Below are 26,184 nucleotides of genomic sequence, written 5' to 3'. Positions count from 1 at the left end.
TCCAGCTCGGAGCCGTGTGCTGCCATTTCCCCTCCATTTGTTTCTATGGAGCTGACTGTGTGTGCGGTCATCCATAAGGGTGCTGAGATACCCTGGAGAGAGGAGGAATAGCTGCAGCTATTTTTCATTATTATATACTTCACTTCGTAATAAATGAGATCCATGGCATGTGAACGCCGCTCTTGTAGATCATCGTATCAGCAAGCACGAGGAACCTTGTGTGCCACAAAGCTAAATAAAATAAAGTAAGTAATCCCGAGAAAAATAGGCTGGGGGGAGACCACTGAGTGTTCAGGACTGCACAGTGCATCCTGTCAGCCTGAGAATGACCTCAGGACTTGCAGCAGCTAGAGAATGGGTGGTTTTAAAGCTGAAGCTGTGGTCTACATGCCCGTCTCGTCTCTATCTCTCTCCACGTACAATGCAGAAATGTACAGACTTGCACTTCTATTGCCTTGCAGGTGTCTTTGGGATAACAGGGACCAGCAAACAACTTGTGACCCTAGAGGGAAATAGCAGCAGCAGCAACTGGGCTCTTCTCCAAAGCTTGTGATGGTGGTGAGTGCTGAGTGTCTCTATAAAGTAAGGCAGATCAGATGTGGAATTTTCAGACCAAGTTTATGACAAATCTAGTTTTGCACAACCCCTGTGGTGTTGCAGGTAGGGCAGGTATGTGCCTGCAGTGAAACACAGCAGATCTGGATGGTCCTGCTGAGAGTCCAAAGTGAGTTTTTCACCTGTTAACATTTTGACCAATAACCCAAAAATGTGAGGTATCAAATACCTATTCAGTGCTGAAAAAATTATGGATATCAATTTCCTGAACAGCAGTTATACTTCAGGAGAGGAACTTTGGTGTTATTTCCATAGGCTAGGGATGTTTTGGTACCTTTTGCCTTTGCAAAGTGATCTATTTATTGGGAGGCATAAGGAACCAGTCCTAAAGCTGGGTTTGGTGTACACAAGTCTTAGCAGGAGGCTCCAAAATACTAAAACTTAGTTCTGGAAAACCACATTCAGAATCATAAAAAGAGTGAAAGAATAGAGATAGGATAAAATGTAGCTCTTTTCTGGAGGTGAGGATTCTACCTTACAGTTTATTTGGCATCATAACACTTGTAAAATCACAAACAAAAATTTATACACACACACACACACAAACAGAATTCTCCTGCTGTTCTAAAACACAGTGGTTTTCTTCACTGTTTCCTTGGGTGTGAGTTGAGAGGATTCTGGTTTGGTTAAACTTTCTGCCTCTCAGATAAAAAACAGCAGCAATTTTCTGCTTGAATTTCTCTGTGACTAAATCCATTGATCATCCTTTCTCTCAGTGAGTGAGGAGTGTGTTTTCTCTTTAATAACTACTATCCTTCTCCCTGAATATTTTTTTCTCTCCCCTTCACTTGTTTGTGTTGTGTTGGTCAGTCCACTGCACTATTCCTCTGAGAGACAGAGAGAGTGCAAAATTGAAGTTATTTTATGCTTGGTCTCCCCCGGTCCCAATTTTCAAATCTTCATGTCAATTTTCACACATCAGTGTCATATGGCGAATGCTATGGAAATTTCAGTGGGGTCCTTGGGACACAATTTATACATGACCCCCTATTCCCTCCCCCAGCAAGGCTGCAGACCCTGCCTTTACAAAGAGTAAGTGGATTTATAATTAAAGTGGATTTTAAAATATGACTACATTCGGAAATTTTCCTATTTGTTTGTCTCTGTTGCAGTACTAGTTCAAAGGAATACAAGCTCGCTTTCTCCTTTCCAACCCTAATAAATTGGCCAAGTTAAGTTAATATAAAATCATCTCATGTTGAAGTAAAAGATCAACTCATTATTAACTTTATTTTTTTCCCTAAAAGTTATGCTGATGAAGGTTTATCAATCAACTAATTTGGTAATCACCAGTTACCAAATGCACTCACTGCCACCTAATTAGGTGAGCAAGGTTAGGAGGAAATGGAACATGGTGAGCTGAGCTTGGTTGGACAATTATATCTTCTTTTAAACTAATGAATGTTCATGGTCTTAAGAGTCCTTGGTGAGTGAAATCCTAGATGCAAACACTCAGCTGACACCAGAAGAGCATTTCAATCACTGACCTTAAAATGGGCCCCTGACATCAGAAAGGGGTACACATCACCAGCTGCATTTTACAGTGTTCATGATCCTCTCTGTGGGCAATAAAGAGATGACAAGTTTCCAGGTTACATCTCAAAACACCTTAAAACTTAAGCCATTCATGAGGAGACCTAACCTGCACCCAATCCCCACTCTAGATTTTACTTAAAGGTGGTACCAAGGCATCACAGGTAGCTGGTTTTCTGCATCACCCACCAGCAGCACCTAGAGAAAGATTTTCAACATCATTAGCCATGATGTTTTGGATAGTTTTTTTAGTTTGTTCTTTTTTCTTTGACAAAACTAGCAAATAGTAGCCGGGAAAACCTAATGCCTGACTTTGAAAGAGCTCCATCTTCCCTCCCGTTCTTTGTGGACACTCAGCACCTCTTGCAGGTTCCCTGCTCTACCAAAAAGTACTTTTTTATCCTTCAATCCCTTACGTATCCTTCACCTCATCTTTGTCTGATTTTTTTCAGTTTTGGAAAACTATCTTAGGAATTGCAGTGGTAGTAGAATGGTTGAAGGAGTTTTTCTTCTGAAAAACTCTGGGGATCAGGTTTGGGCTTTGCAATGCCACATCTCATCCAGGAGATGTAGAAATCAGAAGCACATCATCCTCCAGTTTATTTAAGTTGCTTCAAAGCCAGCTGCAATGTGTACAACAGCACGCTGAAACCCTCCACCAAGCTGCCTTCCCTGGTGATTTTGAGTGCAACCTCTAGATGAGATAGCTTTATTGGAATTGTTGTCCTCCTCCAATGTGGCCAGAGGGAAATGAACTGGATGAGCATTCTCATCCACACAGGGACCAGCCAATGCACTCCACATGTGTGCAGGTAAGAACACACTGCAGTTTGAAGTAACATGACCCTAGGAAGGGCTGCAGAAAATATATTTGTTTGGCACGCTGCCAATGTGCTGCTGGCTGCAATCTTATCACCTCTCCCAGTCTAGGTCAGGGGAACTCCTGCAGAACAATTCAACAGGGAAAAAATCTGTAGGTCCTGGGGCTGCCTCATCCCTTAAGGTGCTGTTTTCTCTGGAGGCACTACTCAAGCAAAATCAGAGTTCCTCTGAGATGCTGAGGGCTGCAGGGATGGTCTTATGTAAAGCTGAAAGCTGTAGGAAATGTTCACTGTGAACCATGTGAAGATCTCAGTTTTTTACCTTGCTGGAGAAATTAATCTTGGAACATGTACCAAGATTGCCCCATTTTATCCAGGACATGCCCATAGCACTTCTCTAACAAGTCTCATGGTGGTGGATGAGGTGCAAACTCTGGGACAACTTTGCACCACGCAGTCACAGGACCATCCGTGGAGAGCTCCACTGAAAATCAGAATTGCCTGTGTCTAGGGTTAAATGAGGCATTTTCACTGCTTAACAGCCTGCCCTAGGCTGATGTAGCTGGCAGAAGGATAGAGCCCTCAGCTATATTGTATATATTCCTGTAAAGACAGAGGTAATCCACCAAATTGAGGAAATAGCACATAACTCAGAGAGTGGGCACGTGCCTCTGTGTGTGTGAGTGCACCTGGGTGTGTGAGACAGAGGGAGAGATGAGATACATGGGGAAATACAGGAGAGGTGAGACTGGAGAGATAATTTCCAGAAAATGCAGCCGCCATCAGAAACTCAGTCTTTCCAGCTGGAGGGTTTTGCAGTGCTGGTGCCTCTCTCTTAACTTGACAGCTCCACTCTTAGCCCAGCTCATAGTTGCTGCCTATAAATTTAATTAGAATGGGGGTAGGGGAGGAACAAGCCTGCACAGCACTTGGCACAGCGCTGAAAATAACCAGCTTTAATACCTTTGACATTGAAGCACCTGCTAAGGGCACAGGCTGCTGTACAGCTGACCCACCCTGCTCTGGTGACAAGATGTGTCACTTTGCTTGCCCTCAAACCGTGCAGCCCACCCATAACCCAGGGGAGCTGTGCATGGCTCTGGGGCTGGGCATCCTCCCGAGCACCACGAGGCAGCATTGCACCCTGGAGGCACCAGGGAGGGACACCCAGCACCCCTGGCCATGGGAAAAAGGAGCTGCTCAGGCACTGCAGAGTGCCTCTTGTATTTCATTTTCCTCTCTCTGATGTAGGGGGCTATTTCCTGTGTTTGCAACTAAGTGCTGCACTGCAGCCAGCCGTGAACATTTCTGTTGGCCCAGCTGGCCTCTTGTTTTAATGCTGTTCTCAGGGCTCTCCCTGGGTAGAGCGGGGAAGTAAACAGATTGGAACTTTGCCCACACATATATATTTAATTGTGAGCTGATTTTATGCTAGGGAAATGTAATAGACCCATCACTTCAGGCAGACAACTCCCAGCTGAGGCAACAGGTTAGAGATTTTCCCCACTTCTGGAGTTTCCTGAGATGTAGCAGGTCTTATGGATGTGGGGACTGTTTGTCAGAGATTGAATCTTTTATACTGTTTTTGATAAGCTCTAGGCAGTGTGGAGGCAATTTAGGGATTTGAGGGATATTTGACCTCTTTCCTATTACGCATGCTGTGGCAATCTGCTTGTGATCATGGCTTTGTGTCTTGTTTGGAGATGTCCCAGCTGAGAAAAGTCCCTGAGCTCCTCTCACAGAGTCCATCAGTGACACGGTGTCAGGATGCAAATAAAACCTGGGCCACATCTGACCCTTTTGCCACCATTAAGTGGCACTGATGCTGCTGCTAGAAACACTTTTCAAATATGTAATTTGATTTTTTTTAATTGTGTTTGAATCTAACCCAATTTTAGTTCAATTCAAGTTAGCCAAATTCAAATCAAGATCAGATTGAATTCCCCTTGAAATCTGAGGGTATTTTCATATCCTCCAGGGAAGGACTCAGTGGACTTGAACTTAATTTGAGGAAAAAAAGGCTTCAAGTGTCTTGACATCATCTTCACAGAACCATGGAATAGGTTGGGTTGGAAGGGATCATGTAGTCCATGAGCAGAGAGACAATGAGCAGAGGGACATCTCGCACTAGACCAGGCTGCTCAAAGCCCCTTCAGATCTGACCTTGAATATTCATCACCCTCTTTCTTTTTAGGATTCCTCTGCCATGCACCACCCTGCCTGGCTGTATTGCTCTGTTCCAAAGCCCTGGAAGCAGCTGCATTTGCTCAGACCTGAGGATGAAGCAGCACAGGCAGCCTCTGAGCAGGGCACCACGCCAGGCAGAGGGGTGCACACAGCCTTTGCATGCACCACGCCAGACCTGAGAGGGCAAGACAAAATCCATTTTAAATATGCAATCGAGTCGTGCAATTTTCAGCCTATTCAGGCTTAGCAAATGCCTTGGAGGGATCAGACTACCAAGCACCACAAGTACAGTTGTGACTATGCACCAGTCTGTAATGCAACAGCTCTGATGTGAAGTTATTACCGCAGGCACAGTGTTGATACCTGTGTTAAGCCTCTGAGCATTGCCCAGTGTGAACTATGTGTTTCCACAAGACTGAGCAGACCCAGACAGAGCTGATTGCTCTTGCAGTTAATAAAAAGCACTGCACTTTCTCTCTTGACAATCCCGACACCTGAGTGCTTCCTACGTATGACAGTTAGCACATTCTGGTTGCTCAGTGGCCTGTGAGAAATGAGCCTCTTCTCAATTTAGTTCCTATCATCAGACAAGCAGTACACACAATAAAAAACACACCTTGACAGTCAGCCCCCAAAGTAGCCCTGGGGACTGCAGGTCCGAACTTCCCTTTCTCTCCTACACAAAGCCATAAACCAGGCGGAATTTATCGGGCTGGGCTTCCTTCAGGTAAATCAGGGTAACTCCACCAAGGTCAAAGGAGTCACTCTGGTCAGTGCAGAATAGCCTGGAGGAGGGGAACCTCTGCTGACCCCACCACGTTTCTTCTCTAGATGGGGCCTGTCAAGCCCCCCTGACTTGCACTGGTGGCCATGGTCTGCCACAAGGTCCCCTCAGTCAGAACAAGGTGAAAGTCCTGCCTCCACCCCATGAGCTGAGGAGCTGACCTTCTCACAGCAAAGAGCACCAGCATGGGTATGATGTCCTTTTTTTTCCAGGAGGGTGAGGAAGGCACAGGGCAGAGGGGCTGCAGGGCTGGACCAGCAGTGGGTGGATGGTGGCTGCTGCAAGAGGCTGTGCTCCAGCCAAGCCCAGCTCATCAGGTCATGTCAAACAGAGCTAATATAAATGTCAGTGTGCTGCTTTCAGTTGTGAAATCTGTGTTTGTTGTACTGGAGCTCATTTTCAGTCTTCCAGCTCTATGGATGCTATCAGCTGACATGTCTGGCTGGTATCCTCTGCCAAAAATGCACACACTCTCAGCATTTCTCAGGAGTTGGGTTTTTTCCCCCTCCCTCTGACATGCTGATGTCAAATTTCTTCCTGGCTCTGTGATACACAAGACTGTCCACACCAACCAGATAATGAGTTTAACATTTCAAGGACAGAAGATCTCAGTCTCAGTGAGACACAGGGTGGATGTGCAGGCCTGATTTGGGGTAGGTGCCAAAGGTGGCAGGGCTCTTTTAAGCTTTTTTGGCATATTCTCTCTTAAATTAATCCAACCCAACAGAAACAGATGTGTAGAGCTCAGAGTACCATTGGTATTCTTGTCACAGTTAAATACTTTGTTGTTATTATCAGCAGCTTAAATTCTTCTTCCATTTTTCCTTGCTTTTAGAATAAATTCTGTTCTTCTTAGCACCCAGGTCTCAGTCTTCTATTTATGCTGCTCTGGTTGACTCCAGGCTCTTCATCATCTCCCCACCCTGCAATTTTATGTTGGCTTCACAAATAAAAATTCTTACTCTCTTCCATTCTGCTCCCCCACCTTTCTCTTGGCAACCTTATCTGCATATCCAAACTCAAGCATCCATGCTCTAACAATGACTCACAAGTCTACTCTGGGCTTGTTTCTTTTTGTCCAAAACTGAAACTTCATGCAGTGCCCTTGACTTTTACTCACTCGTGGTGAGCTGTCGTCTTAAGCTGACCATGAATTTCCAGTTTCCTCCCCACAAAATCTAGCTCCTTTGCCTCTCTCTCTCTTTTTTTTTTTTTTCCCTCTCATGACTTGGAGCTCATGTTTGTTAGTAAGGCTCCAAATTTAAGGAATTTTTTGAACTGGCTCACCTCCCTCTAATTTAATACCTACAGAATGTGTCTATGTCTTTCTGAGTTTCAGTTATAACAAACAGAAAAGATGCTGAATTTCCTGGTGCTCCACACAAATGAAAGTCTTACAGAGGTTTAGAATTACTTGGATTTTATCTGTGGAAACATTCTTTATTTTTCTGGACAAATTGAACCACATGTATGTTTTTCCAAGTTTCTCTGTGAATGTAATTTCTCCAGCTTATCGGTCTGACCAATGTATTGCTGGTTTGGTTTCCTTCCTGGAAGGAAGATATTTCTCCATGAGAGTCCTTCTGTTTGAACAAATGCAAGTCAATCCTTGCTTTGAAGACACTCTTCTGCCTCACTCTTTGGCTTGGTCTGATGAGACACTGCTGGTCACAGCCAGGAGAAGGTCAGAGGGGCAGCCAAGGAGCCAGAATCCTGTCCACCCTCCCAGGCTGGCTGCTAGGACAGACACACTCTCTCCTCATGACAGAGAGAAGTCTTCTTCTCTTCCCTGGATGCAGCTGCATTTAGGCTCGTGCATGTTCTCCTGATATTTCTCCTGCTCTTTTGCCAGTTCCTCTTCCCTTGGTTTTGTTTGAACATTTCCTGGGACAAGAGCAAGATTTTTTATTTCAACAGCACCAAGTTCAGCAGCTCCCAAACCTCCCAAACCTGTGAGATGCCTCACGCAATGCTGGTTATCAATAACATAAATTATAAAATGGTTATTAAATGGCAGTAGGGGAGCAGAATGGGGCAGGAACCAGAAAGGCAGTTCCAAACTTGAGACACCCATGCTTTGACCTCGAAAACTGGTGGATCAAATAGGAGTTGGACTTCCATGGTCCTTGTGGGTCCCTTCCCACTAGGGATATTCTACAATTCTGTGGTTGTTGCAGAAATGTTGGCAGAAGTGCAGGCCCACCAGGACCAGAATATGTTCCTCTGGCCAGCGAGTGACAGCAGTGCTTTTATTTTGGCAGGCCATCATCATTCCAGCCACCAGCACAAGGCAAAAACATGCAGACACAGAGCACCCTCCTGCCCGTGGCAGCCAGGGCACCCTTCAGACATCCCACCTCCCCTGCTGACACAATCCTTCAGCGCCCACCAAAATCAAATGCAGCTAATTGGGAGGTGATGACAGCCAGGGCATTGTTGGATTTGCATGCTAATTTCTCTATTGTAGCATCACACTGCCCAAGTACAGGTAAAATGAGACTCTGCACTTCGTTCCAGAAGTAGTGCGCTTCGAACACACACAAACACACACACACACACACTCTCTTTCTCTCTTGGGCTGTCCTGAAGCCAAAAATCAGCTGGAGGTTGCATTGCATGTGCTTTCCAAAAGGCTGGCCAACAACTTCAAGGGACAACACTTTTTTTTTTTTTTGTTTTGTTTTTCCCCTCTTGCTAGGACAGGGCTGCAAACTGCAGCTGTAGATGGGTCTTTAGAAATCACAGCAACCCTGCTCATGTGGAGAGAGCAGCTCTTTCCACAGGCTGGGTGACAGCTTCCTCATGCTTTTTATGCCAGGGCTTAGGATGGATTCCTGGCTCTTGTATCACATGATATTGTTGAAGTTTCGTTTAGAGTACCCAACCTCCTCCCCTGTTCCACCACTGGCATCTGCCCCTGCTCTAAGTCTACCAATTATTTCCTTTAAGTGTCAGCAGCACACCAGACACACTGAGATATAACCTTTCTTCTAGTTGATGCTGTTAAACTATTACTTGAAACTGAAGTTGCAGTTGACAAGTGCTACTTCAGGCACTAATAACTACTTCAGGCGTGCTAGAGGTGTCTTGGCTCTTAATGCTGTGGCTCAGGGCTCAGGGAGTGTCTTTACAGGTCACTTAGAGACATCCATCTGATCTGAAACAAGATCAGTCAATCTCTCCTCTGCCTCTGTGCCTTGCTTGCCAGGAGGTTCTGCCCCCATCCCCCCAGGGCTGCAGCAGGGGCATATCTGGCATTTTTGGGTGGATTTAGGGGCTGCCCAGGTTCCAGAAAATCGCAATTTGGGATGTATCTGTGAGCCACAAGCTGAGTTTTTCTGTTTTCAGCCAAAGTGTGGGGTCCAATTCCTTGAGGTTGAATACAGTTCTTTCAATGGAGAAAGATCTTTATTTTCCTTCATCAAAATTTACTTTTTAATTTTTTTTTCCCAAGCAGATTCTGTGTTCAACACCTTCTTGAGAAAAACAAGATTTCTGCATGGAAGGAGGATGAGTACTCAGACACACACCTGAATTCTGCAGCAGCAGGTAAGGAGTAGCTTTCCTTTCATTTCCCACTCCCCCTTCTTCAGGGTAAACTGCCACAAACGAATCAAAGCATCTGAGGTATCTCAGGCACAGAAGATTCACAGTTTGGCAGAGGCTACAAATATTTCCTTTATATTTTGGCAGGGTTTTGGCACAGTCTGAGGATAAATTTTGAACAGAGAAATATAAGGCAAGGGAAGATCATCAGGGCCTTATGCCCTGTTACTGCAGAGAATCCTCTAAGAGATGTTAAATCCAGAACAAGCTCCACTTTTCCTTTGTCTCCTGCATATAAGAAGCTACAATGTGGTATAACAAACTAGGTCTGGCTTTTCAATAGAAAAAAGATATGGCAGGTTTTAAGTCTCCTTGACATGACAACATCTTCATCTAAATCGTGAAGCCATCCTTTGGGTAGCCCAGCCTTGGTCTAATGTCTTTTAGAAAATGATGCTCATTTAATTCCTGAAATGTGAAATCTAGGTCTCAGGTCAAGAGCATAGATGCTGTTTAGCTGAAAAATTTAGATCCATCAGACTGTGCAAGAGTCTGCAACTTTTCAAACTTTAGATTGCAGCTAGACACTTACTGCTATATATAGTCTTTTGAAGAGTAGCATCTAAATAAAAATACCCTTGAAGTACAGGGCACTTTTTATGCTCCCACCCTCACAATTTTTTAGGAAAAAAAAGACTTCTTCAGGGCCACAACTTGTCTGCACAGAACAAATAGCCAGAGCTCGGCTAAAAGTTTATTCCTTTTTCACTCTATATGCAGCCCTGAATTCTTCCCTCAGGCAGGATTTTGATGGGACTTGATGGGAGAATCCCCTAAGACAGGCAGGGTTAGATCACACGGATGAAGGGACTTGACAATATGGGAGATATGGGAGCACCTCAGCCAGAGCAGGGCAGCTACTTCATGGGAAAATAAACCAAGTTCTTATCTTAGTAATTGTAAGGACAAATTAAATCTAGTCCCAAGCAATCAGGACTCACCTCTTCACTGTTACAAGATGACAGACATCCAGCCAAGACACATATCCTTTGGTAGTAGAGTGATCAGCTGAATCTCTTGCCAGGCAGATTTCCAATTCTCATAAGATGTGTTGGTTATGGGCAGGATATTTCTACAACACAGGGAAATTTTCATCCTCAATGAGAAACAGCTGGGCCAAAGGAAAGCTTGTGTGGCACCTGTATCTAGAGCAGATCACACACACATACGAGCTTCCAGAAGGCAACAGAAACTCCATTCATATGGCAATTGTGTCTTTATATCCTCTCTATGTGTATGAATTTATGGTTGTATGAACAGCCATATCCAGTTATTGAAGTATTTGATGATCCAAAGTGCTCAAGGCCTTCTTATTCCATCTCATTCACCGTTAAAGTTCTGCACAACCTTTTTACTGGCTTTCAGCCTGCCATAAATACAAATGACTTGCCAATAAAAGCTGGTATCTCCCTCTGTCAGGAGGACTATAGCATCGTTGTTATTTAAGAGGTGGCAGTTTTGACACAATTCTTATTTAAAATTTGCAAAAGGAAAAAAGATGATGTTATAAATCTGCATGTTCTTCCTAAGCAGCCATTGAAAGTGGATGCTCTTCCCTTTTCCAACAGCATCAGCCGTTTAATGTTTCCTAAGTTGTTTTTGCATGAATTAGGGCGTTGGAGTGAAGCACTGTCAGTTACAAAACCACGCTGTTGTCTCCAGCTAATTTTGCGTTAGTAGCTCTTTTAAACTGCTAAATCTAGTTTTTAGTGTATGATCATTTTGTTTAGTGATGGTGTAAAACAGCTGCTACTTTTCTGATGAGTTGCCTGTTTTCCATTTTATGTCTCTGCAAGATGTTGGGTTTCATCGTGGCCCCGTCTGACAGGCAGCTGAGAACAACCTGTAAAAAACCTCCAAAACACAACAAAAAGCAAAGAACCCCAAATCCAGGGGGTCCAGTCACCCATACAGCCAGATTTCAGAGTGATCAGTCCTTCTGTCTTTACTGATCCCCTCAGACCATCTCAATTCTACACTAGGATGATGTAAATGAGGAGAGCAGGGTGAGCAGGAAAGCAGGAAACTCGCTGCTCTGATAGGGAAAGTCAGTGGCCATCCAGCACCCCCAGACTGCTCCTGGGGGGCAGGTTCAGATTAGGATAACTGCTTTTTGTATCCTTGCTGCTCATGCTGCTGGTCCCTGCTCTCTGCCTGGTTATGGCCAGAAGGCTGAAATTATGGCTTGGATGAAATTATGGTTTGGGGTGTCTTTCCAAAGTAATTAATCACTCTGCTTTCCTGGGATGCTGCTTGCAGCCACTGCTTCTTGAGTGTCGTTTTGCCACTTGCCAAACTCTTCCCAGGGTGTGGCTGCTTGTGGCCATCAGGAGAAGGGAGCAAGGGCCAGACTGTTCATGACTCAGTTACCCCTCACTAACATTTCAAGGGGCCTCTCTTAAGCAAAGTCCCCATCACCTTTGTGAAAGGTGTTTTGCATTTGGTGTTCACCAGAGGTTCTCATGAGGAAACAGTGGTCACCCCGTAGATGCTTTACTACTGACTTTTCCAACCAGGCAAGTAGCCTTGCTTTATTCAGTGGCAGAAAGCTGAATAGTTGTCTTTGATCCTGCCTTATCCCCTGTATCCTGAGGGCTGGCATTTGTTCCATGTGTTCCAAGCAAGAAAATGACAAAACTCATAAAGGAAGCTCTCAGAGAGCTTCTCAAAGAGGTGAAGATTAAGATCTTTCCAATAATAATCCACACTCCATAAAAAGATCTTAGATTCTGGATGGACAAATTGGAATCAGCTTGCCTCCCTGGTTTTTCCTTCCTTTTGCACTTACTCTCCTCCTCAGCACAACTCAGGCTTTCCAAAAGCAGTGCAGCCCATTGAACAGCGGTGGTCTAAACTGTTATGGAGATCTTAAACTGCTGAATTGTTACAAGCTAAAATTGATTGCAACTGAGACTGTGAACTGAAGTGCTGGAAACAGCACAGAGAGAAGTGGGGAAAGGGTACAAAAGATCTTGCTTTATTATTTTGGTTTTTTTTTTTTCCCTCTTTCAAAAGATTTCTGAACAATTTGTCCTTGATGAGTTCTGCATCTCTCTCAACAGCCATTGGACTGTTTTTCCTGGTATTTTCAACATAAAAGGTATTCTTGGTTTGTCTTCCAATTTGCTGGTTGCAGTGTAATTTCTAAAGAATTCTAAAAGCCTGCTTCAAAGTCAGATCCAGAGGGAAAAAATACTATTAAATTTACTCCTCCTCAAGCTAACCCCCCCCCTTTTTAACTTTCCAAAACTAAAAATCTTCTTAGCCTGTTCCACTCCACTCTGCCTTGATTTTATTTGCACCCTCATCACGAGAGCATCTGAACACCTCCAAGTAGTACATTAAGCAATGTGACTAACATCTGTCACGTACGGTTTGCTCGCTGTCTCTCAGCATCCTTAAAATGAATTTACTGCTTGTGCAGGATCGATAGTGCTGGAGACAGACAGTCTCTGTTCAGCCTCAGAGCTGGCACACTTTGGGTGAGACCCTTGGGATGGTTCCTCCAACCTGCTGTCCCTTTGTACCCTCAGTGCCAGCACTGGGGAGCACCCATGGAGGAGCTGCTCTGCACCAAATTGTTTCCAGTGGGACAGAGAAGTCCAAGTAATTTAGGGAAATCAGATGAGGCTGCCAGTGTTTCCCTGCTCTCAGTTCCATGCTGAGGGACACATGTATGGTCTTGGGGGCCTGCAGTACTCAGGAGCCCAGATGGATCCGGCATCACTGATTTTTCAAGGTTTTCCGCCTTCCTCAGGTGGCTTTGCTTATTTTTTAGCATCAGTTACAACTTAGGGCTGTTTATGGACAAGGATGTTGCTGTTTCTCACCATCAAAAACTTCTCTGCCAGATTTCTTTGACAAGAAACAGTGTTCTCAGCCATGGAAATCAGGTCAGTAAATGTCCCTTGCTGAAACAGAGCTGGAAGCCCTCTCCTCTGGAGCCAGCACCTTATAAGCATAAGGTGCACTTACAAGCAAGATCTAGGCATCCTGGGGCACTGTAATTTCAAGCAATATGTTTTCTTAATGGGCCAAATATGCTTTGCTTAATTTTGCTTTCAGTGCATGGGATTGTTATTGCTCAGTGGCCCCACACAGGTGTTTAAGCAGTTTTGTGGCAGGATTTTCCAGTAGCAGCATGAGGTTTTATTGACTGTTACCTCAAGAGTAACTTCAGAGGAAATGACATCCCCAGCTGGTTGTGATGGATGCATGTGGAGCTGTGGCAGAAAACTCAGGAGCCAGTGACCTCTCTGTCATTGTCTATCATGTTTTGGGTAAGAATGCAAAGCAACTGTAAAAGGACACTGCTTTTCATGCAGTGAGAAGAATTAGGAGAGATGAAGTTACTAAATTACTTGTTTTCCCTGAAAGCTGTCGGCTTGTCAGCTCTGATAACATGAACATACTGAGGGTAGGTCAGGAAGTAAAATAAGTTCCATATTTTGTGAAGATTCTAGGTTGTAGGGTTTAATTTGGTCTATGAGTGAGGATTAAATGGTAGACTAGGGGACTCTGGTCTCTGTGTGGTAACCTAAATTATAAATTACACAGCTTTTGACACATAAGAGACATCTGACCCACAACTTGCCCTTGCTCCAGTTCCATAGTAGGTCAAAACCCAGGTGAACGCCACTAATTTCTCCTCAGTGCCACCAGCCTGTACCTTGTCATCCATAAAAAGCAAACCCAGGTACCTGGATGTTTGGAAACCCAGCAGGACCCACCCAGGGCACGTTCCAGAGCCTGTTTCTCTGGGTATTATCTGAGACTCTGCTCCACTACTAGCAGCAATGGAAACAGGAGCTATCTGATCAAGACAGATAAATACATCTATTTCAGAACACATAATCTTACCACATATGTGAAGTAGTTTAATCATTAGCAAGTTGTCAAGCTTTTATTGAATGGAATTAGCCTCTTTATTTCTGGTCAGGATCAATCTTTTTTTCCCTTCCCAGTACAATGAATGCTTATATGTTACATGTTGCAGCGTCTGGGGCAGATGACACTTGCCAAAGGGTTTGATGATCAATTCTGATACAAATCTGACATGAAGAAACAGGAGAGAATCTGCATCAGATGATCAGTGAGAGAGATAAATTCACATTTAATGCTTCTAAATGTCTGTGCATGTTATATCCATCTCAAACACAGCATTCAAAAGCAAGAACAGTGCACAAGATGATGCCTGGATGAGGACAGAGAGTACAGGGGTGAGGGTGGCATTTCTCAGTGGAATATTGTAGAACTGTGGGATTGAGAGCCTAGTAGGAATTAAGTGTGATATTAACTATAAAACTGTGGGACAGAGAAATGGCCTCTTGCCCCCCAACTCTGGGATACAGAGGCCATGGGCAGAATAAAAAAGACTTTCCATATTTGTCTATTCACTAAAAATCTCTGTTAGATTTGCACCTCCAGTTTGGAGATGAAGGAGAAACCTATTATGAGTCCCAGACCTTGGAGCCATGCCTTCATTTACCACCAGTCTGCTTTGCTCCTCTCCCTTTCCCTTTCCAAGCAGGGCTGTATATGAGTATTCATGAACACTCCTTATTATTTCTCCCCTCACAGTTGCTTTTTTCTTCCCACACCTGCCAACATTAGCTCCTTCCTTTGACTCACGCTGCTGTACAGCCTAATGCATGTGATCTCCATGCCAAGATGTTATTTAATTTCCCAACAAAGTTCTTTTGGCGTGGAATGAGCTGAGCAGTAAGAGCACAGGAGGGGAGGCATAGGCAGGGGTGGGAAGGGGAACCAGAAGGAGCAGGGGCTCAAATTTATGTTGCCTCTGGCTTCACACACCCAAGCTGTGCTGTGTGTGTCCAGGGAGCAGCGTGGGTGGGTGGAGATGGCAGCAGGGGGTTCATCAATGGCAGGTTGCTGAATCAGGAACCCTGACACTTGTGAAGTACTCTGTCAGGAACATTAAGTATCCAAAAGTGATAAAGCTTCAATTTGCTAGTCCATTAGACTAATTACTGCAATAATTAAGTAACTACTTGATTAGAACTAATGGGTACCTAATTATCCAGGAGAAAAGTATCAGGTGGCAATTATCAGGTGGCAATTAATAGACTGGAGTTAATGTCTTAGCACTGTCTTTGTATGAATTCATAAGCAAGGTAAAGAAAACAAACAATAACTTATTAATATTTATTGGTGCCACAGTGTTTTTCAGCTTGTTTCATTTACACAGAACCAATTAGTGAAAAGACAGTTAGTGTTGCAAAGATGTAAAGTGACTGAAGCAGGAGTTTGATTTTAAAGGAGCAGGATCACATTAGCACTTATAAGCAAAGACAAATGGGTATCAGCCAGGGACTTGATTCTGGTGCTACTAATTCATCAACAGAAGAAATCAGAGTAATTGAACTCAGTATTAATAATGAAACACACAGGAAGGCAGTTCCTGTCTTAATGGGGTTCACTTTAGTTTTGGTCCCTCCCTGGGTCTCCATCAGCTTTTTCTACACTGCCTGGGAAATGCAGGGACACCTCAGTGCAAAAACGGGAACTTCCCTCTGGCAGGGGTGGGAGACACGACAGTAAAACCCTCCAGATAATGCTGCCAGCTCTCTGAAGGAGACAGGTTTCCTGGACAGCTGAAGCCTGGGTGCAACACAGGTTCCATCATGAAGGTGAGATGGTACAGCTGAATTCCTGCCCGTTCGCTCTGTTGATGCAAAGAAACCACAACAGCAGCTCCTTTCCTGGAAATTCCCCCTTAGCTCAGCACCCACTTGAAGCATCACTGTGAGCTCCTGTGGATGAAGTCAAAGAGAAAATTCAACCTGCTTTAGACCTCAGATTAGAGTGTAGTTAGTTTTTTGGGGAGGGTCCTTTTTGTATTTTCTTTTTTTTTTTTTTTTCATGGCTATGCAAAGGCCCAGCTTCTCAGATTACATAATTTGCTGTTGTTTCTTTGAGGTCCATTCAACTGTAGTGATTTTTGCAGAATGAAACTATGGCCTAGGATGTGCTTTTCTTGCTCTCCTCTTCAAATTCAAGGAGCTTTAAATCTCCCAGCAGAAAAATGAAAAATACTAGGGTTTTCTTTCCTACAAATCTTTATGATCCTAATGATCCTCTAAAATGGCTTCAATCCAAAAACAGTTGTGCATGCAAGTTGTCTCCTTGTCTCTCTATGGGAGAGCTCATATTAGCCATAATTACTCTCCCGAGTAAGAGTTGTTAAAGTGTGATATACAATGAACTTGTGACTGATTTTAGAGCACAGAATGAAGAGCTCCCTTATAAACCTCAATCCTTTGAAATTCAGCTGTTAATAACTGAAAGAACAAATTCCAAGATGGCTTTTGCAGCTCTGCACAGTACATGGTTTTATGGGAGTGGAGGATATTGCCTCTACAACAGCTATTTCTCCCCCCCCCCAATCCTTTTTTCATGTTATAAATAAGTGAAAGGTATCCTAATCATATTTTAGACTGTGTGCAGAGTCAGACGCTAAACCATAATGTCTGTATATTAGAACATGTGGAATGATAAATGGAGATAAATCTAAAATTTATAGAACATGAACATTTGCATAAACTGCAATATCCAAACACATAGGCTGTTAAGTAACAATTGTCACAAAGGGCATAAAAAATTCAACTTTGTTTCATGGAAAGAACTCAAATTCCTAACATGATTAAGATAATATATCATTTGCTCCTATCTTATTAAAGGCATAATTGTTGTTAGACACAGAAGTGGCATTAACTCTAATCTGGCTTTATATATGTACAAATAGGAGGGGAGGTGGATCTGAAAATTGATGCTTTTGGTGATCCATAGGCATTTTATTAATGTTTGAATAATAACTGCCTGGAGGGCCTGTTATAAATTAAAGGGATGAATTGAGATATAAATTTTTATGAGGACTAGTTATACATTTCCATTATGTGTTTAAAAATGAAGGAATTACTGTGAACACAGCAGAACTCACATTTATTTGAGGTGATTTGGATGGGAGGGAAGGTGCAGTGAAGGAAGCTGCATGCTGGCTGTAAGAAAGATGTATCTGTCCCTGTGAAAAGATATATCATATGTCATGCATGAACTCTCTTCCACAGCAGACTTTTCTCTGCAGCTGATTTCACATGATTATTTATTTGACAACAGCAAGTGATGATATAGCAGTGAGTTTTAGGCCACTTAGAGAAGAATTCTTATTCTTAAATCATAGAGGATTTCCCAAACCCAACCACTGTCAAACTCGAGTTAATCTAACAGAGAAACCCAGTAATCTCCTTGGCATACGTTTCTCATTATTCCTCCTGCTTGGGTATACACATCTTCATTTGCAGTACATCTGTGGGACCAGCAGAGCCTCAGAGCTTCCTCCTGCCCTTTGCTGAGGCTGCTTTTGGGAGCTCAGCTCTGATTGCTGAGAAAGCACCAGCTCCCCTTTGTTATCCAGCAGCACTGATGCCCTGGGAGATGCTCACACAGTCCCATCACCGTGCTTTGACGTGACAGCACAGGGGATGACAACCCAATACCTTCACTCAGGCAGGCTTGGCCCAGACCCACATCTGCTCATAAGGGAGAGGAGGCAGGATGCCAGTATTTAGACAGCCACTTCATATGTGGGGACCTGTTTTCCATGCCCTGATTAATTGGAACTGACCACAGAGGGCAAAGTGTCCTAGATGAAATTCTCCAGTGTTTGACCCCCGTTTAGAGGCTTGATTGCTCTGGACTTCAATAGGGGCCAGCAAGCCTGATGCCTTGGAGGTCTTTATCTGCATTCTCTGTGCCTCAGTTCCCTGCCTGGCTCACAGGAGTGGCTCACATGAGTGGTTTGAGGAGGAATGTGTTCATTGGGACGATATCCAGAGAGATGGCAATGTTGTATCATCTGCAGACATCCACACCAAGGTAGCAGCTGTGCAAGTGTGTGCCAAGGGACCTTTATTATAAGACACACAGCACAAGGGCCTTCCATTTTACAGCCTTTCATGTGAGTCAATTAATCAATTTAAATTTTGCAAGCTTTTTTTTTTGGTTTTTTTTTTTGTTTTTTTTTTTGTTTTGTTTTGTTTTTTTTTTCTACCCAACCCTCCCTTTAATTAGAATTGCAAGGGCTGGGCAAGTATTTTCTTTTTGGACTAGGCCTGATTCATTGGGAAATAAGACTTGAGGATGCTCGTGGCTTGCAGGGAGCCTGAAGCATTAATGAAGTTGATAAAACATCAAGACCCAGCCCAACCTAATTTTCCACCTTTGAAGCACCATCCTTGGCTCTACCACTCATGGAGATCACTATGCACAACTGCAAGGGGGTGGATGGCATTGCCTTTTGATCTACAAACAGGGTTATTGTTTTATTTCCAGGGTGAAAATGAGGTGGTCTACAAGAAATACGACAAAATGTCCTCATGGTTCTGATCCAGGATCCTACTTTAAGCAGTGTTTTGAGTCTGGACTCAATTCCCAGGCAGCTCAGTCTGTGACAGAAAACCTGTCACAGACAGGTTGTGACAGTGAGAGGAAGGATCAGCCCCACTTGGTTCCTGCACAGTTGGCTCAGCTTTCTACAACCTCAGTGTTTTGTCTCCAATCTTTCAGCTGAGAAACACAATTTGTGACACTCCCAACCTCACTCAGATCAGCCTCTCAGTCTCTGCTACCTTCAAGGATAGTGCCACGGTTGTGTCTCTCTCTTTTTCCTGTAAAGTCATACAAACAAAGTGATTGTTGTGAAAATATCATCCAACAAGCACTGAAGCAGCAAAAATTATTCTCCCAGTCAATTGGAACCTTTTCTAGATGCATTACAGCGCTGGACAAGTGACTAATTAGGCAAGACTTGCACTGTCTGTTTTTCAAAACTATGTTTTTTCTGTATGTGTTATTGAAGGGACAGATTCACAAGAGTTTCTTTAGGGGAGATGCAGGGGAATGTTATAGAGAGTAAGTTCTATGACAGAATTAGCAAATGTATTAAGTACAGTGCCAATCTGGTATAGCAGAAATGACTAAATACCCATCAGGGCCTGTCACTCGTCAAGAAGTGAAATCTTAGACCCATTTAAGTCAATGACAAATGTTCACAGAATCTGGCTGCAAGTTAATAAATGTTTGGAGCCTGTTTAACTCAAACTCTGATATTTGTCAGATTAATTATTTGACTGATCTTATTGTGTGTCAAACAATTTCTTTGTGGAGTTAGAATGCTTTGTGTTGCATTATCTATAATTCTGATTAAGAAAGCATCATGCAAGTATCGAGATATATCACTGCAAGTTTTATATCAGGTCACAGAGAGCTATTATACACAATATTAAATAATATAATTAAATGTGGGATTGTAAAATGCTCAAAATAGGCCATGAGGCTATAATTTCTGCCTTATTTTTTGACATTTCCTGATTTAGGGGTACTTTAATGTTCAATCTGAACTTTCTTTTATCATATCCTTTTTGTTAAGCTACATTTATGTAAAAGGAAAGAAAATAACTCCACATGTACACCAATTCCTTCAGCTTACAGTTGCCTTTAATACAAAACAGAGGATTTCAGGACTATATACATCAGGTGTTTTCAGCAAAGTAGCAGCAGCAAATCATAGACATTTGTCATTCCTTGGAGCTGTGTGACAGTTCTGACAATTCATTAGGCTGGGCTGAAAAGAGGTTTAGAAAGCGAAGGAAGGATCACAGGTACTGGAGTTGCCTTTGCATGATCCAGTAATAGCTGATTTGTATCATTTTTGATGATGGATACACTCTTCAGATTAAACTCAGCTGAATTTTCCCCATTTATTCTTTTCTTTTCTCTTTCTCTTTTTTCCTTCAACAGGCGCTTCTGGGCACATTCGTCTAGATTTAGACCTCGATTTACCCCAAGGAGGAGATGCCCAGGAAATTCTTCCTGGGACCTCCTGATATTTGTGGCTTTTCAGAGCTAAGGAGAAGTGAAGTGAGTTTTGCTATTCAGTTTCTACCCAGTGAGGCTTTTCTTTTCCAGTGTGTTTGAGTTACAATCTTTGCCGTGGCCGTACCATGACATGTGCCATTCTTCAAAGTCAGAGTCGCTCCTGCCAGGATCTATGCAAATCAAACTTGTGCCTTTGTGCAGAGATAAGTGCCTCCATTATCCCACTCCTTCCACTTACTGATTTGCTTTTGAGACTCGTACGCAAGCAATTTTTTGACTTGAAGGCAAATCCTCTGCAATAACGCTGAATCCGCAGAACAGGCCACCTGGAAAATCAGTGATCTTCCATTGGAAAGCATTTTCCTTTTCCAGGTTGGTGGGCTGCTTCAAATCATGCAACCATGTAAAATGCCAGGGTCAGAGCCTGAGTGGGTGAGGAGATACTGTCCAGCCAGGGAGCATCCCTGGGGTCAGGCAGATGATGGTCCTCAGGATCAGCAATATCAGGGAGCCTGCTTAGCCCTGCTGAGGATGAATAGCTTTCCATCTTCACTCTGTCTGTTTTATAGCTGCCACAGAAGAAGCAGTCTGAGATTGAGCCTGACCCAGTAGTATTATATGTAGGTCTTACAAGAGCAATATTTGCTCTTGATGACCATTGGAACACAGTCCTTTAAAGAACCCTAAAATAGCCCTAAAAGAAGGGCTTGTACACTGGCAGTTTTTGGGAGTTATTTTTTAACATGTGAAGATTTTCAGACCCTCAAAATCATCTGTAAATTTTAAGTGCTTCCTAATTTATACCTTTTATTTTTTTTTTCTTCTCTAAGGTTCAAAGTGCTGACAGCACTGCCTCACCATCCATCTCGGGCACAACTCCTTCTTCAAGTTTCCTACCTGTATCAGCCAAATAGAGATTCAAACCAAGGTTTCAGCTGGAAAATCCCAGAAATGCAAATTATCTCAGCCTTCTACTTATTCCAGTGTGTCTTTATTGGCCCAAAGTCAGTCTCTACCCTGCAGAAATACAGGCATCCCCTGTGATTCCACGTCCAGGACTGGTCAGTATAAAGCAAATAAATGATACTCATGGATGCTGGATTGTGTGTCACCTTGTCTGATGTGCCTCCAGATTTGCTGGTAGGTTTTTGGGGGGTTTGCAGTGATTTTTGCAGTCAGTTTTGAGTGGCAGGCTGTATGTGTTGGTTTATAATTCTGGAGTTGTGAGTGTGGGTTGAACTGTTAGCATTAATTATTTTCAATAGTGAGTCAGAGGCTGAATTACAGGATCCTACCCATGCATATAAGAGAAAACAAAGAAACAAGTGGCCTTCCTCTCCCTCCCCTGACATAACTCATATTTTGTCTCCTACGACCTCAGCTGGCCCTTTAAATTTCATATCAAACATTAGAAAGAAAGAGGTCAAAGTAAGAGCTCTGTTGAAAAAAAACCCACAGCCAACCCAGATATGAACTATGGGAACTTGTCATCTTATCATCCTAATTGAAGTCATTCTGCAATGTATGACAGTCCATCATATATTCTGCCAGTCAGTGTGTCATACATGATGTGTAACAAGAGAGCTCATAAACCCAGAGGGGAAGCCCCTTCTTTTTTATTACTTTATTTGATCATTTTCATAAAAAGTCCCCTTGCTCAATACAGAGGGACGTGTTTATTAGCCCCATTAAAGCTTTGTCCATTCATTTGACACTGTGATTTACACAGCTTTGCCACCAAAGAATCCCATTATTTCCAGTCTGGGGAGGTGTCTTTTTTATTGCGTGATGGAAAGTAAGTATTTAATTCCACAGGTGAAGGCAAAGAAAGGGGAGGTTGTTGTCAGAGGCTCAGAAGTAAACAAAGGGATGCTTGAGGTATAATTGACTCAGAGAAAGAAAACATTCCCAGTAAATAGAGAAAAATAAATAAATAAAGATGTTCTTCCTGTGGAGTGGGAATTTAACTGGGCTCAGCTGAACTTTTTCTTCCCCCCGCGTGCCTTCATTAAAAACAGCAGAATTTGGCAAAATTTCCCTCTGTGTTCTACTCATGAATGTTTCTAGAAAATATCAGCTTTCATACGCAAATATTCTTGAAGTGAAATTGGTGGCTTCCTTTGAACACAGCTAGTGCCTCAAATCCCATCTGCTTTTCCTACAACACGCCCACTCATTATCTAGCTTATTTGGCTTTATTTTATTTTTTTTTAAATGAACACAAATTAAGCTATTTAATCAAATATGTACATGATTACATGGCATTTTTGCATAAGAGTTATACACCCACGGAAATCATTAATCACAGATAACAACACTATGTTAAAATTAGACATTTTGTTTTCTTTTTGTATGCGTGTGCTTTTTAACATAATATCCTGCGTAGCTCTAATTTCACCTCTACTCTCATTTGAATAAATCAGGATTGTTTTACAACAAATTATTCATTTGTCTGTAGCTCTGATAATTGGTATTTATGTTTAGACTTGATCTCAGAGGAATAAAAATACAGAACTTGAAAAAAAAATTGGTATGGTTCAAATCTCTCTTTTTTATTTTCCTCTTTTTTGCTTGCAGAGAATGTCACCATGAATGTCCATTGGCAAACTGGATAAGAAAGAGTGTCACAATGCAGGACAACCTAGAAGATGACAGGTATTTCCAGGCATAGCAATGATGAGATCAAATTCCCCTCAACCTGCCTTGTTTGCTGATCTTTTAATCAGATTCAGCTTCACTGCAGCTACAGCACAAGGTTCCCTGACAATGTATGACAGCATGTGACAGAAAAATATTTTGATTTTTTTTTTTCTTTTTTGGTCATTTGATGCTATTCGAGATAAATCTGAAGGCCCAGCAGCAACTGATAAATCTACCAGACTACTTTAGTGGAGGTTTTTGACTATACATAATTGAACTGGAGGATCTGGGGTTTGTGTTCGTGTGTTTGTAGTGGAATCCAAACAGGAAAGCTGGGAAATGATCTAAACCCTTTGAGGTTAAACTGCCATGAAATAGCATCAATGACAGAAGAGGACATTATTAAAAAGGAGCCAACCTCTCTCAAAGAGAACCACTTTATGAAGCCAGGACCCAAAGAAGAACACCCAGGGCTGTTTGTGGTCCCACAGGGAGAGGTATTTCATCCCCCATCTTCATCTCTCCAAATTTCCTCTGAACAGCTTCTGAGCTGAATTCTTCACAAAGAAAAACACCAGCAAATTTTGAATGGGACTTATCAGCCTTTCCCCTACAATCTGCTTCGTATTCCTCTCACACCCATGTTCTTGCAGTGTCTTGGGGAAATGCTTGGATCACAGATAAGAGAGAACAAGGAAAGGAATGAAGGAAGAAACAAACAACAAAACAAAACCAGCACCCTCCAAACTTTTTGATGAAACTCCTCTGCGAATTGTGTGTAAGGTTAGAGCAAAGTTAAAACTGCCTTCTTCTTCTCCAGTACTTAATTCCTGCTTTTAAAATCAGGCTCCCTTTGATCTTGAGGGCTGAAATGATCTGGAAATGAAACAGCCAGTGCTTTGCAGAAAATCTGGAGAGGGTCCCAGACATGGCTTTTACCTGGAAGGCTTCCAAAACAGGATGAAATCTCTCTGGTTTCAGAACAAATTGCAAGATTTTTTCTCTATGTCTAGTCCAACTGTGGAACTCCAGCCCTGATGTCTGTTGCTTCCCAAAGCACAGATGTAATAACCTCTGAGGTGAAATGAGAACGTTATTCCCTCATCTTCTCCCCTCCGAGGGTTGAGGGCTGAGAGAATTTTATTAAAGTGAAGGCTTAAAGTTTTGGGCAGACTTAATCTGAGGAGACAGTTGGTTATAACCCAGGCTAGGGCCATCCGTGTGAAGGTTGGAGAGGACAGAGCACCAGGAGCATCTGTGACATCTGGATCCTGTTGAAAGCTCAGAAATATCTGCCTGGCTTCACGTGACCTGGCCTCAGAGCCAAAAGGGCTGAGAAATGTGGTTAAGAGACTGCAGCAAGCTCTGCCCTAGCAAATGAGTCCCACTGAGAAAGCAAGCACATCAATATTTCTTTGAGTCTGTTTCTTTTAGTGAATATATTTCCATATGTTGCATTAATATTTCTTTTATTGGGGCTTGTAAGTCCATCTGGTATTTGTATTGGGAGGGCTTGAGCTGGCAGATCCCTGTGCTGCTGTTACACATAGATCTGGACGGTGGTTGGATAGGAACAACATCTCCTCAGCTGCCTTTTTAATTGGATGAACTTCTCAAATCAATCAAGATAACCTGGTTACTTATGTCAATTAGATCCCACTGTGCCAGTGTTACAACACAAGTATGGGCTGAGTATAAGGTATAGCAGTTCACAGTAAAGAAACCCCTCAGACACTGTACAGTGTAATAACCCTGATCTAGGAGGTGTAAAGAAGGAAAGATACCTGGGCATCAATATTAAACAAAAAAGTGTGCTGAAATACCACAGTTTGCCAAGACAATAAGAATCACTTTCCTTTGCATGCATTATTAAGGAATTGGGGAATAATTATCTGCTTTAATACAAGCTTTTTCCTTCTGCATGATTAACTTCAGTGATATCAACAGAGAGTGTGATGACTCTGAAATGACAGCTCCTGGTAGCACGTTCTGGGATTAGCAAAAACAGGTTGTCACTTTACCCCAGTCAGGATCAGGCAGTCTCTGTGTGCCGAGTTCTGGACAGCAGAGGCACGTTCTGCACCAGACATCTGACAGCCCAAGTGGGCAGCAGGTCCTGCCTCCTGCCAGGTGGCTCCCAGGTCGGGCATGCAGGGCTCTGCTCCTGCAGGAGATTGGATTTCCTGAGGCAGCACCGTGTGATTTTGGCTGTGCAGCTTCCAGACTGAAAGCACTCCATGCTCCTCGTGCTAAGCTGTGCCTGTGTTCTTTGCACAATGCTCTGAGCTGATTTTAAAATAGTGTGTACTTTTAAAATGCCTGCCTCTAATGCCAGTCCTGTGTCTGGCTGCTCAATGTGCAGAGTGACAGCACACGCACCAGCCCCTGGAGGGGATGGAGAGAGGTAGGACAAACACACCAGAGCTCTGAGCAATGGCATGAAACAACAACAAAAAATCCTTTCATTCTTACTAAAGTTGTAAAAAGTCTGTCGTGGCTTCTGTAGAAATTAATCAATATATGGAAAAATGCATAATAACTGTGGGGGCAGCAAGAATCTCTCCATAAATTAAAATATTGTGAGTTTCTAGAGCTAACTGGGAAAAGCACTGGGGTTACTAGCAAGGCTCTGGAGCCAAGGCAGAGTCCATGGAACTGGATCCTTCACTAGAGTCCATATTTTGTCAATGTCAGGATACATAAGAACTGTGAAACAAACCAAATTGTATGTATGGAAAACTAGAAATTTAGTCCTGCCTCACATTCCTTTGAAAAAATAATAATAATTAAAAAAAAAAGATGAAATGCCCATATATTTTTAAGAGAAATAGGAGGTGAAAAGATTAATTCTCAAAATCTGTGAAATATACAGTGATGAGTTACTGAGGTTTGCAGTGAGGGGGGTGGTTTTGTAATTCTGTAGGCATCTCAGTCCTCTGGTGAAATGATGTATGGGGCAATCGTCTGGTAGGGGCTGATGGGATGTAAATGAAACTAATTAAGGAAATGTCAAACATAATTAATAAAACAGGTTTAAGTTGCAAAAGCACTGTCAGCTGAATGAATGGGGAAGAATGCCTCATTCCCATTGTTTTGGGGCTT

The 26,184-nt window shown here is 42.9% G+C and overlaps 1 long non-coding RNA gene across 1 annotated transcript; it reads left to right on the top strand.

Annotated features, from left to right (window-relative positions):
- Positions 1-26,184, top strand: LOC108962024 (uncharacterized). Its single transcript, XR_001990492.3, has 6 exons — positions 1-245; positions 462-558; positions 9,398-9,489; positions 20,365-20,484; positions 21,273-21,582; positions 23,020-26,184. It is a non-coding gene; the product is annotated as an uncharacterized LOC108962024 (long non-coding RNA).

This window comes from Serinus canaria, chromosome 10, assembly GCF_022539315.1.
Source record: "Serinus canaria isolate serCan28SL12 chromosome 10, serCan2020, whole genome shotgun sequence".
Taxonomy (NCBI): Eukaryota; Metazoa; Chordata; class Aves; order Passeriformes; family Fringillidae; genus Serinus; species Serinus canaria.
Note: the sequence above shows the minus strand (reverse complement) of the source record. Positions and strands in the feature narration are given on the sequence as shown.